This window comes from Falco peregrinus, chromosome 10, assembly GCF_023634155.1.
Source record: "Falco peregrinus isolate bFalPer1 chromosome 10, bFalPer1.pri, whole genome shotgun sequence".
Classification (NCBI taxonomy): Eukaryota; Metazoa; Chordata; class Aves; order Falconiformes; family Falconidae; genus Falco; species Falco peregrinus.
Genome location: NC_073730.1, coordinates 1,028,511 through 1,044,540, shown reverse-complemented (window position 1 = coordinate 1,044,540; position 16,030 = coordinate 1,028,511). Strand labels below are relative to the sequence as shown.

At 42.9% G+C, this 16,030-nt stretch overlaps 1 long non-coding RNA gene across 1 annotated transcript in view; it reads left to right on the top strand.

Moving 5' to 3' along the window:
* The first annotated feature begins 3,799 nt into the window (after positions 1–3,799).
* Positions 3,800–16,030, top strand: part of LOC114013454 (uncharacterized) — a 38,799-nt gene continuing 26,568 nt past the window's right edge. The window contains exons 1-3 of the long non-coding RNA XR_008749085.1: positions 3,800–3,955; positions 6,236–6,368; positions 7,978–8,129. This is a non-coding gene — a long non-coding RNA (uncharacterized LOC114013454). The remainder of the gene's footprint in view (positions 3,956–6,235; positions 6,369–7,977; positions 8,130–16,030) is intronic.

Here is a 16,030-nt window from a genome sequence, read left to right as displayed (position 1 = left end):
TACTCGCTTCCTGGTTAACTATACCTGCTGAAAAAGCTTTTTTGTTCTCGGGATCTTATGAATCGCTCCAGTCTGAAGGATTACATTACAGAGCAGTTCATAAGTATGGCATTTCCTGGAACATATTTAAAGAAATATGGTGCAAGCGCATATATTGGCATACAGTCTTCAACCTTCCTGTAAATGAAATATTACCAAACCCAGAAAACAACCCCCACCAAGAAAAAAACCCAAAGCATTAAGGGTCTGTGAGGTGTCTAAAACTAGATGTGGACTACGTCATAAAGTGCATTCTGTTAGTATAATGCTTTCAGCTTGCTTCTCAAATCCAAGTTCAAACTGCTGTTGTACAGCTGCACATTTTCTAGGTTAATGCCGACATTAGCTCAATGTTACATCTGAGGAGTTAGATTCTTTTTTGCGATGAAATGCAGAATTTAGGCAGATTATTCATAGCTCCGTGGCTGCACAGTTTGAAGACGTCCGTGCCGCTCAGGCTGAGTTCACCCACTGCTGGTACTAACCTGTGGTGGAGCTCCTACAGTTTTGTGAATATACTTCAAACCTCTGGCTGCTCCGCAGCCCAGGTACACTTTGAAGATTGTTTTTGTTTTACTAGCTGACAGATATGAAGCCTGCTGAGGCTGGTGGGACTCCTTTCCATTCTCTCCTGCAGCTGGTGGGGTGCAGGCAGGCTGGTACCTGCTGCCAGGGGACCCCTTTCCTCCTGCGCCCTGTGGAGTCCCTGCAAGGGGAAGACCAGAAAGGCAAGGGCGGCCGCAGCGGCGAAGGGGAGCACAAGTGGAGAAGGGCCCTGGAGGAACTGTGCATTTTGGAGCAGGGAATACGGGACAGAGAACTTAAAGGAAAACTTTTGCAGACTTCAGCTATAAATCAAAATAGGTAACTAAGCTTTTGAGGGAAGGTCTGGTGAGCAAAAAGCTGTTCACGGAGAAACATCTGTGGTCATTTTAAACTGAGTGAGCTGGAGAGAGGTGTGGGTTTGGTGTAAAAGCCATGTTGCCTGTCACCAGAGATAGTGGTCTAAATTGCAATACACATCTGATTAATTTGGTCTTGTTTTCTTCATGTGAAATGTTAATGAAAATTCACACATACCATGTTTACATTTGTCAAATAAAATTCTCCCTGAATTACTTAGCTCCACTTACAAGGGCTGAACGGCGGTGCTTTCAGTGAAAATACTGCTTCAGGCTGAAGATCAGTCATTGCCACTCTCTGGTAATACAAAAGCTGTCTGAACAGCTACCAGCTGCAGGGACACGGAAAACTGGCAATATCAACAGTTACGAAAACCATAGACTGATGCTAAAGGCATGTCGCTCTGTGAGGAGGGCGGTGGGGTGGTGGGGATGGCAGAAGGGGGTGCCAGCCTCACTGTTCCCCAGGGGAGGCAGAAAGCCCTGCAGAGGCAGCAGGGACCCGCTCTGGGTGTCTTAAAAGTGTATTTGGGTCGCTACCTTAAACATACCCTTTCTGGCTAAAAAAAATTCCTAATGATATCCTACTAATACACTTTGGCACAAATAATGTTAATTTTCATAAGCCATGCTGAAGAGAATAGTTTTCTCCTTTTAAGCAGCTAGTTTTAAAAAGGTTTTATCAAGCTTGAAGCTGGGAGAAAACTGCATACAAAACACTGTTTGGCGAGGAGAAGAGTATCTAGGGAACAATCCCATATTGATAACAAGTGTGAATGAATTACGTGTGTTTTTTTTAATATTGCTGCTGGCCACTTTCTTCTTGCTATTGAATTGTGTAACGCCAACCCCCTTTTTTCTGTTTGAGCAGAGCAGCAGTGAGGGGCTGCTGTATTCCAGACTGCGTACCGAGCAGGTGGTGGCTCTTGTTTCGTACCTTACTCTTCTTTTACAAGCAGGCACAGGAGACCAGTTTGGTGAAGACGTTGCAAACGGCCTATAGATGCTTTGGCACCAATTAAGGATTATTGCTAGTACTGGTGGGGGTTAGAGGCCTCCGGTTTTAATTAAGACCCCACAGTCCTTGATGTCATGCAAACATAAGCTATCGTCTTGCTTTTGCGTGGGCACAGCCCTGTATCCATGGAGAGCATCAGTGGTATGGAGGAACCTCCTTGCGAGCTCGGAGGTTTGGCAATGGGACGCTGGCAACAGGCCTGTGTTAATTGTTTGCAACCTTTCCTACTCTGATGTTTTTAATCTAAATAAATAATAAGGAGAAACAGGAGAATGGATTCATTGTACCTGAAGCTCTTTGGAAAACAGGGCACAGAGACACTGCCTATCAATGGTGTTTGTTTTCTGGTTTTGTTATTGTCACTCTCATTTTACAGGCAGGATGAAATGGAAAAAACTAAGTAAAAATTCAAGATTAAAGTTATAATATCTCTGACAGAGCTGAGAGCTGACCACAAGATTCCTGAGCTTTGTAACAACCTGAGGGGTGGTCCAGAGAGGCAGGGTGGTGGTGACTGCATGCCCCCAGGAAGAGGCATACAGGGCTATACAGCGAGCAGTGGTCATCATCCCCACGTCTTCTGCATCAAAAGTAACAAGGGAAAATCTACAGCCAGCCTGAAACGTTACTCCCCAGAAGTAAGTATTTCTTATTCGCTATAATGAAGCAGTAAGTTGCTAGAACTGGATTTTGAGCTTATTTAGCCAGACTTTTAAATGTTGCTCTTCACTCTTGCACAAGCATTTAGACTGTTCCCAGAACCAATCTGGGAGAGACAGTATCAAGGTTTAAATTTTCCATCTGACTCAGACCAGGGGTTTGAGCAAAGTTGTCTGGGAGGGTACTAGGCTGCTACAGACTGAGGTGCTCAGTTTAGTTTTCCCTGGTCAAGCTCTTTCCCTGCCTGTGGAAAATTAACTTTTCCCTGGCACAAGTGATGAAGCTGAGATTGTGCCTCTTGGGTGAAAATCCTAAATCTCTTGTTAGCGTATTCCCAGCCAAAAAAAGGTTTTACAGGTCTGCGTAAGCTGGAACAGCACCCAGCGGAAAAGATGCTCAGGTGCAGGGTACCCTGCCATGGTGGTTTGGGCACACTGTTGAAAGGGCAGGCGTGGGTTTGGGGTCCCTCCCATCCCTTGGGAGAACAGTGTAATTACCAAGTTAGTGGTGTGTAAGTGGCCTGTGTAACCTTCTTCGATTTATGGCAAGCAATTATTTTCCTGTCTTATTACAACCACTTGGAAGTGAACTATGCTATTGCAGCAGGAAGGCAGGCAGGAGTTATGCTCCTGTGCAGAGAGAAAGATTTAAAAAAAAGTTGGACTGCAAGCAATCCTACTCTTGTTTTCCAGTCCAGGTTTCAGGTTCCAGGTTCCAGGACTGGAAAAAAAGTGAGCGTGCAGCAGGATGTGAAGTTGCACGGCCCATGGTTTCTGGAAGAGCTGCAACTGATTTTGCAGGTTTCCCCTCAGTGTGTTGGCAGAGGCAGCTAGACCTCTGCAGGGGCTTGCTCCAGGTCCACCCCTGAGCCTCGGCAGGTGTTGTGGGGAAGCCTGGAATATCTGAGCCTCGGAGGTGACTTAATTCCTTGATTCTGCACTGTCACTTGATCTCCATTGTTCTGCCTTTTTCCTGCGAATATGGCTTCTGACAGTATGTTCGCTGTCTTCTCCGTCAGGCTCACTTGTGCCTTGCTCTAGGGACAAGTGACACAAAGCCCTCCTTGCTCAACAAGTGAGGCCCCTTGTGCTGCCATTACAGAGCTCTGGCTGAGTGCAAAACCCAAGCTGGTATTGCTCATACTTAATCAATTATGTCACTGCCGATGGTATTGGTAATTCCTGACTTGTGTCTGCTAGGCAGGCTGGGAAAATAATAAGGAATGGCCAGGAAGAAAAATCACTTTGCAACAACCAGACGCACAGAGCCTGAGATGGCAGAAATTTACAGCACCTTCTCCTTGGGCCTGGGACACGATGACTCCATGCAGTGCAAGGTAAGCTCATCTTTTCGCTGCTGTGCTGCTTTCCTCTAAATTTCAAATGTCAGAGTTTTCATTTCTGTGCCATGGCTGAAACTGTTGATTGAACTCTCTCTTCTGTTGGCAAAATTTCTGTGCTTTGCGTGGTAGATCTATTGCTTCTCAGAGCAATACGTCTGTTGCTGCAGATTTTAATTACCGCTCATTGAGAAGAAGATAAATGGAGCTTGGAGTCCATAGCTTTAAAGCTATCTATAGACAACCTAACTGTGCCTGTTATTCTGCTTAGGTGATGTCATCAGCATACTATTTATTTAACCTATAAATGTCACTGATGGGATTTGTGCTGCTGAAGAAGATTTGGGGAGAAATTCTAACACGCAGCAAAAGAAAGAAACCTTTAAAGGAACAGATGGACAGGCAGGATTTTCACACTCGCTGTTCATATGTAAGAGCATGGAGAGCCCATATTTAAGGCAGCAGATTTTTGCTGGGGGTGAGCACATCTTGCACATCATTTGGCGTGTACACAGGAACGTGCCTTCCCTCCGCACTTCGCACCCGCCCGTGAAGCCCTGTGGGAGCCTGGTGGGCATGAGGCGAGGCCAGGTGGGCACCAGCTCCATGACCATCAAAACATGTACCTGCCCGCACAGGTCGGGGTGGGCATGGCTGCACGGGGCTTGCCTCCTGGCTCATGCCCTGCTCTGTCCAGGGTGTAGGGCACTGGTGAGGGGAGGGTGAGGCTGCTCCTATCACCCTTTGAATTCCAAGTAGGAATTTTGCTATTTGGGTGGAAGGAAACAAAAGTCACGTAAACTCTTCTCCTCCTGTCTGCTCTCAGCCTAAAAGTTGCCAGCAGCCTGTGGCTAGCTGTATGGACTGGCGGACCTCCTCCGTGCATGTGTCCACATGCTGCAGTGCCAGAGCCAAAGGGCTTTGGCCCGTGGAGCAGAGGACCCAGCTGAGGCCTCTGAGCACCATCCTCACCGCTGGGCCTGTGCTGCAACCCTGCCCACCAGTCCTCTGAGCTCCCTGCAGTCACTCCTGGTCCCCAGCCCAGGGGAGACCTTCTCCAGAGATGCCATTGTTCAGAGCAAGGGGACGACAGAGAAAGAGCGGTTTTGGGTTGGTTGTTTTTTTTTTTTTTTTTTTTTAATCTCACAAAGGGTCATGAGACAATGTAGGTCAGTGACAGGGCAAGGCTGGGGACATTTTAGGTATAGCTGGTGTTTGCATCGGCAGGGGTGTAACACAGCATGCTCCACAGCCGGTTTTATTTTGGGAGGGTTAGAACGAGGGGAAAGTTACACCCTCTGAATTTAATTCCTGATTTATGTGTGTCAAGTTGGGTGTATGCTTTTTTCCCCTCTTTTTTTTTTTTCTTCTTTCTTTTCTGTGGGTTTTTTTGATAAATTTTTACTTCTTTCTGGTCTCCATCCTGTTTGATGAGTTCATGGTGCCATCTGCTGATTAGAGATTGAATTAGCACAGAGTCCTGGTCGGGGTTATCATTCTGCACTCTTATTTCAAAATAATATTTAATTATGTGGTTAAACAACAGCTTTAAACATGGAAAGCACCAAATACCTGGGATTTTTTTTTTTTTTTTCAGTAGAAGAGCTCAGTACCTCTAAATCACCCTGACTACTTTGGAATATTTGCCTGTCCATGCAGGAGGCTGAATAAAAGCGGTGCTTTTGAAATCTTGCCCCCAGTGTACAGCAGAGCCCCAAGGATTTCTCTTTCTCCCTGTGCTCAGAGCATTTGTATGCCTCTGCCACTGCTCTGCCCCTCAAAATAAGAAATAACTTTCAAAAACATGTTAAGCTTTTTGGAAAACTGGGAGATTATGGGGTTTTCTCCTTTAAAAAAAAACAGCAGTAACCAAAAAAAACCTAGATCAAAATGTTATGTTTTGAGTTTGTTTGTGAAGCAGATTCTTTCCCCTTTTAGCTGGAATCAGCAATGTTATGCAATCTCATTGCATGGCCAAATCTGCAATTTAAAAAAAAAACAAAAACAAACCACCAGTGAGAGGGTGAAAAAATGGATCTCAGCTGTCTTTACAGACAATATTTCTGAATTTCAGATTTTAAAAAGCTCAAAACGTTTTGATTAGAAAATAAATAGATATTTTGGTAAATAACTTGCTGGTTCTATTGATGGTATGTGAGCAGGGGTGAGCTTTGCTCCTGCAGATCGCTCCTCCAGCTTTAACTACTGTCTCATGCTATTATTGTCTCTTCCATGCTGACTACTGCTTCTCTCTCGAACTGTCTATTTCTCCTGAAGCATCCTGCCCTTCAGGAGTCTGTTTCACATCCCCAGGCAGATGCACGGCATCATCAGCCTAAGAACCTGGCAGTCAACATGGAAAACAGGGTATGGGGCTAGAGTCAGAGACCCAGGACATCTTCATCCCCAGGTAACTCTTGACTTCTGAAGGACTCTATGAATGAGCAGGAGAAAATGTGTGGGGAAAAATACAAGCAGGTAGAAATATCTTTTAAAAGTATAAATGCTTCTCCAAATGTAAAATACCCAAGATGCTTAATTGAGATACTTTGGCTTTGCTACTGAAACATCTAGTTCCCTTTCCTTTAGAATAAAATGCAAAATGTATCCTAACCAGCAAACAATTTCCACATACACCTTTAAAGCACAGCTCCTTTTCTGTAAGCACAATTGCCATAATAGCTTGCTGACGTTCCTAAAGTTAATAGATTATTTTATCTATTTAAACTAGATAAGAGATAATAGTGTTCCATGTAGCAGTGCTTTAGGGAATACTGCGAATAGGGAGGTAATTGGGGAAGTCTGTAAGGGCGGGTGGGGGGGGGTGGCGTCACTGAAAAGGAGTCAAGGTAAGATTAGAAAAGCTGAGCTGCAGATCTTGGGAATACTTGATAAAGGTCAGAACTAGAGGCCACTGGATCACTTTCTCTTGAAATACTGAGTCAAAGAAAGAAAAGAGAGGGCAGAACTAGAGCAGTACCCATTATTTCCGACATCTAATTATTGTATAGATATTGTTATTTGAATAAGATTAGCCAGCAGTAATGGCAAAGCAGTAGACCCTTCCCTTCCTTGTATATCTGACAGATTAGCCTGCCCACCAGCAGCGCAGTGCTTAGAGATGGGCACGACAGATGATGGACTGGTTAAGAAATAACTGGTGGTTTCCTCCTGTCCTTGTACAATTAGGTTCAGCTTTGCACAAGCTGTTAATGGCAGGTGGTGGGGAGCCAGCTACAAGTTAAGAACAGGCTCAAATTATGCTATAAATGGCCAGCCGGTATTTATATGAAGAAAGTTTGGAATTTGGAGGGTCATTATTTTTAATCCAGGTCAGACCTGTTAAATTAAAATCTTTCAGTAAAAACAATGCAAATGGGATTTTTTTGGTTTATAATGTGCCTTTTTAATCCCACCCTAGGGATAAACACAAGGAATATCCTTGCTTTCTACCAAATGTAAGAGGGACAGGTTAGAATTACCTGCTGCTTCTCAGTTTAAACAGGGCTAATGACCTGGTTCAGCCTGCCCCGCTTTGAAGTCCAAGCTGATTTTAGCAAACATTTTGTTCAAGCCATAAGCAGTTTGGTACAGCTCTACCGATGTAAGCAGGCTGTAAACTACTGTTGCAGGATACTTCAGGAAAGTCAGATTCACATGTGCAATAGCAGGCAGTGTATCCATTGGCACCCAAACCAGGTTGAGATGGGGATCGCTGTTTCCCAGTTTGTATAGGGCTTGGCACATCTGAACCACACACTCTGTTGTTTAGTAGTAATAATTTCCATTTGGTAGGTCCTGGGCACCACAGCCACGGAGCAGGACTTCCATGAGGGTGGGACTCAGGGCTGAGGCTGGGGGGAGGATAGGTCCTGTCTCCAGGAGTTTGTAGCAGAGCATGACAGCAGATGAGTAGGGGTATGAGAAAACAAAGAAATTATTGAGGTGTTATTGGGTAATATGGTAGCTAGTAGTTTTGTAACACAATTTGTTTTATGGTTGTCATGCTCTTTTGGTAGGATTTGTGGCAAAATCTTCTTATGAAGAGTGTGGAGGAGGAAAATGAAGCCATGCAGTGTGTGTCTTTGAGGATTCCTGTTAGAGAAGGAGAAAGTGTGAAGATGCCGATTTGAAAAAGTAACGTGAGAATAATGGAAGCCGGATCCATAAAGTAAGTAGAAACTAAAGAGGTTATGGGGGGAATGAAGATACACATTAGAAGTAAAGAAAAGCAGGTTACGTTTGGTGTGAGAGAAACCACTGGCCTGATGAAAGTAAGAGACCCGTAAATTTTTAGGGCCTTATGTTTTTGGTTTTTTCATTCTTCACAATGACAGTAGTGGCTACAAGAAAGAGACTTAACCAACAAACTAGTTACTCTAGTATCTGCTAGATAGTGTGATAGTTCTGCTAAATTTGAGCAAGGATCCTGTGAAAGGGAGACAAATTCAGCATCTACAATTATGGAGAGGTGACTTCAAGTCCTTCAGTCATGTCAGCAGTGTGATCTCTGGAAAACAGCCCTGCCTCATCTGTATTGGAACAAATCCACTGAAAACACAGGGCACCCCGATGGTTAGTGAAAGCCGCTGCAGTGCAGAGCTGCACTAGCAATTTCCTTAGGGCATTAGCCTTCGGTTTTAAGTCAAGAAGTGGACCTCTGACAGACCCATGCTGTTGGAGCGTGCCTCCTTTTGTTTACAGGTCTCTGTTAAGATCACTCTTTCAATTCCCAGCTCATTCGTAGACATGCTGAAGTCTGAAATCCAGTAGTAACCTATAAGGTCAACAAATGCTTGTGCACGTACTACTGATGTTTTTCCTATGCAAACATTTGTAACTGCTGTGGTGCCAGTTTATTGGTTGACTTCTGAACTTGGTTGCTGTTAGTGCTCTGCAAGACTCCAGCCTCACAAGAGCAGCTGAGCGGAAGTAAGGCAGTGAAACACAAACTCAGACACGCTTGTTATGTTATATGCACCTTCAAACTGATCTTCACCTCTCATGGACCTGAAGTTTACAAGGCAAAAGAATAGTTAAAAGAGTTGGAACAAGTCACAGGGGGGTAAGAAAACAGGCTCATTAAACTTTATGCCTGCATCTCAACTATAAACAGCATAGTGCAGTTTTTGTTAATGCTTTGAATTTTAATTACAAGCTGCCTTAACTAGTACCGATCTAATCTTATCTTTTTCCACCTGGTTTTAGAGAATAAATCTCAAGTTTAATTTACAAGCTGTGCAAGATTTTGAGGAATGCTTCAGTTGATGTTTATATGTAGGGTACAAGTTTGCTCACCATTTCAAGGAGAGGAAAGCTATTTTCATTCTGAAGCACATCAGGGATTTGATTTTACTATCCACAAAGCCATTAGCAACATATTAGTATATATGACTGCATTCAGTGTTTGCTGACAAGTCCACATGCCTCTGCGTAGAACATATTTTCTTCTGAATATGACATCTTTCTTAACCACCAAAGAGTGTAAATATTGGTCTTAGTGCTTGAGCGAGTCACATCTCAAACAAGTGAATCACGTATTTGAAGCACCATGCTATACTGTGGAATTACAGAATTTCTGTACAGAAAAAGCTGTGACAAATTTTTGTGTTGCATTGAACATGGCCATATCTATTTGTTCTGTTCAAGCAGACTGTATTCCAGAGGGTATTGCAATGCGCTTCAGAGTAAGTTCTTTTTCTTAAAGTTATTCTCATTGAAAATATTACAGCATCACGATTTAAAGCTTGAGCCAACTGAAGAACTTTTCATGCAAAGTTTTCTCAGAAAACACCAATTTTACTGAGATACACTCCTGCTTTGAAATTCTCTTTAATGTTTTAGTGTACGCTGCAGCCTGTTTCATTGACAGTGAGTTATTTGGGGAGTTAAAAGTACCTGCATGCAGACCTAGCACAAGCTGGGACCGTGCACGTCCTCTTTATTCTTGTGCCTTGTTAGTCTAGAAAATCCCTCCATCCCGAGGTGTTTTTCTTATGGATCTGGTTTCAGATAGGAGCGGTGGTATCAGCAGAGCAGCAGAAGTGCTGGGACGTTACAGAACAACACAGTGCAGTAAGTGCCAGAGATACTCACCAATGTAGAGTTCAGAGGGTTTCCAAAAACTGAGTTTATTGCTGCTGCATTGGTATAATCTGATTTACAGTGATTCCCAGCAGCTGCCAATCAAGTCTAAGATGTTTCTTTCACAGAAATTCTACATAACCAAAAGTTCGGAAGGAATATTTCAAGGAAAGCTGTAATTGCTTTGGAAATGATTCTCCTAGGTCAGGTCTAAAAACCTTTATGGTGAATCTTGTGTATTTTTAGCAGTAATTAAATGGAGATTGGTGAATTATTCAGGCTTGAATTTGACATAAACAGGTAGCAAAGTAGTTTTTGTTTATTTTTTACAGGGTAGATAAATAATTATGGTCAAAACCAGGAACTGAATGAATAATGAAAATTAACTGTTTTAATATAAAAGATGCACACAGGGCATTTTGGTGCTCATATACATCTGTACCTGTAAGTAAAAATTGTGTAAGTTAGTAGGAGTTTGAGTACTTACGGAAATGCGTGAAGATTCTGCAGACTTTTTATCTTGGAGTAAACGGTTGTCTCAGTGTCAGTTTTGTGGGTGACTCCAAAGGGTATTTAAGAAATTATACGGAAGAAAAATGGTTTTAAAAAAAGAGAAAAGTGCTGAATGTTAATTTACTTACTCCAGAGCTGAATGGAAAAGCCATTAGGGAAAATATGCTGAACAGGTTTGGCAGGCAGCCTGTGCCACAAGAAACATTTCCCATAGCACATGCAGACAGAGCAGTTAAGTGTTAGTAGGAAACAATGCTGGGTTTTTTTCCTTGAAACTGATATTAGTAGATACGTTTTTAAGAAGTGTTAATCTGATATAAGACACAATTATTTCATTTATTAAACATTCTTCAACAGCTGGGAAACCATGAGTAAGAGGTAAAATACATCCTCCGGATGCATAAGGAGCCAGTTTTATAAAGCAGGTTACAAAGTAGCTCCCGAGGTTATTGGAGAGTCACCGTGTATGGTCCTGGGATGGTAGAACAGCCATGCCGGTGCGAGGCGGAGGGCAGCCCTGGGTGCCGAGAGGAGATGTGGATCAGAATTCACAGCAGGAGTGATTTCCAGCAGCTGCAGGGCTCTGGCAGCCTGTCCTTGCTGGTAGGTCTCACTTCTGCTCTCTGAGCTGCCATCACACTTCACCTTTACTTAATTTTAAGCCCAGTATGAATTACCCCACTGCCAGCAATGGGATTGCTCATGTATTTGCACTATTTCCCACAAGTAAGTCTGAATGGGGAGAGGATTGCCACAAAATGCTAGATTTATTTTCCGAAGTGACACATGCATGGTTAAATTACATTTCTGTTAGATATCTGTCTTTACCTGTCCCTCTATTTTCTACAATAAATCAGTGCCACAGGATTGTAAAATAAATATTTACATGAAATATATGGAGGAGGTTATACAAATTAGGTTATATTGACGTTGCTGATCTGTTTTATATTTATATTTATTCTCTTTGGTTTGTTTCAAATGAACTGAATTATAAATATTGTGTTTCTTAAAGCAAGATGTATTTAATAGCAAGTATTGAGGTTATTTTTCTGGCATGATATTTCACAGAAAGCTTGTTTTTAACCAAACTAGCACTTTTTGGAGCAAAGCTCTATTCAAAATTTCTGTATTTCAAAGGTGGTACATAAATTTGGTAGCATATTGGAGTCTGATGTACCTGTAAATAAATCAGGTATCTGGGGCAAGAGGGACTTTCAGGAATCGCCCTGGGTCAGGTAATTCAGTTGTGACATATCTTTCATAAAAGCCATGAGGAATCTGAAGAAGTTAATAAGCTTGCAAGTCATCAGATTTTCCGCATGCAGTCATGTCCTCTAAGTGCAATAGAGTGTATTAATAGTACTCCGATGTAACATTTTCCAAGTGTTTTGTAGTAATACTGGTTGGGTCATGTACTTCTAACAAACGTTAACATTCCTTGGGGAAGACTTAGGGTCTGAAGTGCCTTATACTACCATAACATGCGGAATAATCAAATCTGTGAAGGACAGGCCACTGTGAACCTGGCAGGAATATATGACACTTGTGTATTGTGTAACAGGCATTTGCTGTATTTCTGTGATGAACTGGAGGAAATTATTATGAAGGTATATGCATTGTATACATGAAGCAGAACATAAACTTTCAAGTTTCCTACTTAATCAACACATGACTGTGGTGGGTTCCTGGAATGGAAAAGAACTGGAATGCTGCTGTCACCCCCAAAATCTTTGCCCAGTATGCTTTCCTGCCCTTACGTTTGTTTTTAGTAGCACCTGGCTCCCTGTTCAGTTGCTGGACAGTTGGGTAATGCTCTTTGCCCCAGGGTATGGAGAAGGTGATGATGAGATGCCACACAGGTAGCGTTCCCATGGGTGAGTCTTTTGGTGAGGACATACGAGAGTAGGAACCTCACAGGTCTTTGGGGCTGGAGAAGAATTGTGTCTCGATAACATCTGATTAGCCTGCACACTGTTACTTGAGAGAAAAAAAAATCCATAGTTGAAAGGTGCAGCACTCTCTTGTACAGCTTTAGTTAAGAGAAATTCCAGCTGAAGGTAATGTCTTCCCATTAAGGGGAACATAGAGGCAAGGTTCATTCTGCCTTTTTAAAAAGCTGTTACTATTTTGCAGTAGCTATGTCTCTAATTGATGACAGTGTAACCTGCCTGTCAGTATAGCGAATAGCCAGTGCTACTGCAAACGTTGGAAGGTATTGCTTAGTAGCCTAAAAATAAGTTTATATTTCATCCCCAGACGCAGTCTGAAGTTGCACCCTGCCTAGATATGTACCCAAAGTTCGACCCAGCCCCTTGCTGCAGGGATGCTCAATAAATCCTTACACAATGATGTCTTTCCTGCTTTGTCTGCAGTTAAGGGTGCTCCTGGGCCGGGCTGCGTGTGCAAGTATGTATCTGCAGGTTCCCACCTCCTGGGACTGTATGTCATGGCAGCCGTTGTCACCTGTCCTGTTATAGTTCCTGAGCTCTGCAACAGTGGGACATCTCATCCCATCTTATAGGGACACATTGCTCACAGTCCTTCACCTACAAAACCTTTTAACTCTGGGACCGAAATATTTCGTTCTGTAAAGAGCTCCACTTATACACTTACATCTTACATAGAATCATTTACAAGAACAACTTATGTTTTACAGATTAGATGAACTTCCAAGTGTATTTTAATATGGAAAAATTAATTGATGTAACTATACACAAGGAATGAAATCTGATTTCAGTTAATACCATAATCCATGTAATAGATTAACATCTGGTTCTGACTTCCTAAATCTTGGCTTCCAGTCTCTTCAGAAATGAGTGGGAAAGTCAGTAGAAAGCCTCTACATAGAGCATAGTATTAATTCTTCTTGTCTGTTTCATTTTACTTTATTTAGATGTGGAAAATATTCTGTCTTACTGGCATGAGTTCAGAGATCTTACCTCATCACCTATGAATGGGAATCACATCACTACATCCTCATATATTATAATTCAAAGGAGAACACTGAGGGAAAACAGCCAGGGAGATTCAGCCCAGTCCATGTCATGAGTTGTATAAAACCGTTCTTGTACTTTCCACTGGTATGACCTTTTCCACTGCTTGCTGTTTGAAGCACTTTAATCAATAGATTTAGAAATTACTGTGTAATACAACTCTTTTTTTTTTTTTTTTTTCCCAGACAGCAAAAGCCTTGTTAACCCCCTCTTGTAAATCCGTGTAGAAATTGGCCAATCTAGGAAACTCTGTTTGTTGTTTCTGTCATAATATCTCACACTGTGGGTATTTTGCAGTTGATTTTGATATGATCAGATATAGACTTTGAATCAGTTCTATTCATTTTGTTGATTACTGCTTTCTTCATAATTAGAAGAAACTGACATACGGAAAAGTGCTAGTCACTGCTGCTATGTAGTTATCACTGGGTGGGGACGATAGTAATTACTTCTTACAGTTTGGCTTCCAATGATGTGAAGAAAATCCCTCTGTCTGAAGTGGTGTCATGGTCAGGTAACCACTGTTTCCAAGAGAGGAGCATGGCTGGAGAGATGAAAACTTTCATGGGAGCTCTCCAGGTGTTTCCTAAGACCCTGATTTCAGAGAGTCTCATAAAAAGAAAAAAAAAGAATGTACACAGGCATGAATGCTGTCTATATGCAGCTCTCCATTTCTTAAATTTGTGTTGTGATATGTGAAATGTTGCCATTTTTTTGGCAACTGCATTGGTACATATTAGGTAGTAGGATGTAGGGCATGGCAAGGGCTGGGGGCTCCCTGGGGTCTGGGGATACTCCCCAGGAGATGGCAGGGCATTGGTAATCATCTGTGGTGGTTAACTGCTGCTAATACGGAGTAACTATTTTTACTTTTTCTTCAAATGCATTTAAAATCATTTTGAATTTGAAATTAAATCTCCTTGCTTCTATTATTTCTTTTTCTTTTGCATGGAACGATTATTTGCTGTTATCCTGAATATGTGAATGTCACATATGAGATACTTTGTGCACTTGTGAATTCAGCAGGCATTTTCTTGGCACCTCAGTATTCCATTGATGCAGCTGGTAGTTTACACTCTTCATTTAAAAAACACAGTATCTTGTCAAATTACATGAAATCTGACTTGACCTTTACCTCTGTACAGCTAAAAGTGGTAGTATAGCTACCCTTTCCCCGCCCAGAAGTAGGAACGAATGTAGAAGAGAGCAACTGCACAGAGTGCTCAAAGCTCTCAGATTTATATTTCTGAAGATGAAAGAGCTAATCGTAACAATTTATTTCCTTTTTCATGAGTGGTAGCTTTTTGTTCTGCCCACAGCTCAAGAAAATAGTCACATTCAGAAAGCTGGAGTAGTTAAGGCCCAGTTTATATCTCAGGTCTGCAGGTGACAGCGAGGGTACGGGCAGGTCATTGCCACACGCGCAGTGCAGTGTCACTGTGTGGGAGGTGGCACAGCTGCAGTGTCCCATCCAGACAGTGCTCGTCCAAGCTGCTGGTGGCTTCTGCTGGTCCCCCACCATGCACTCAGGTTTTTATCAAGGAGGGTGTATTCATGGGATGATGTATTTTAAAAGAAGATTTAAATAAGAGATGTGTTTGTGGCTGTTAGGAACAGAAGGGTAGAGAGTAGCCTTGAGAGGAGGGCAGAGGCTTTGCAAGAGAAGAGGTTGATGACAGAAGACAGATTTTGGCAAGAATGAAGGAAAGGGGGAATGCCATAAGAAGAAGCAGGGCAATGCAGGAAGGCCAAGCTTTAGTTTACGTAATGTTGCTGGCTTCCTGAGCAGTTGCTCAGCTTTTCCAGTTTGCTACCCACCAGGCTGTGGCAGTTCTGCTCTTGCTGTACAGGGGTGTGTGTGGTTACCCCATACAGCTGGCCGTGGAAACCTCACTGGGTTAGTTCTGCAACTGAACCTGCGACGCTTCAGTGCATTTAGAAGTGATAACTGGTGGAAAGGGTGCTGTGGTGGCTCAGAAGGGCAAGGGGAGCAGTCATGAACACTGCAGCGAGTCCTTGTGAGAGATTAGTGTCCAGCTTGGTGACTGTTTAAGTTCACAGAAAAGATGTGCTTCACAGTTGAGCACCACGGTGGGACCACAGCCGTGACCCAAACTGAAGGTGCGTGCGCCCAGGCAGCGAGGCGATCCTGACGGCCCTGGGCCACATGGGAGGGTGCCTGCGCTGGCTGGGGTGCATAGCCTGGGACGGGAGTTCCTTCATCCCCTCGGTAAATCAAAGCCTATCACAACTTGATTCGAAGTGCTCCCAAATAAATGAGCCTTTCAGCTGATGTCAGTAGGATTTCTAGTCTCTTTCCAGTTCCTCAGCATCCTTGTGTCCCCAGAGAATATAAGCAGGCACAGGAGACTGTGACAATCGGGGTCTGGAGATTATGTAGCATCCAGGCACAGCCTTGAGGAGTCATGTTTGCTGACATTAAGGTGACTACAGCTTTACGGTCATTTTACACATGACAGCA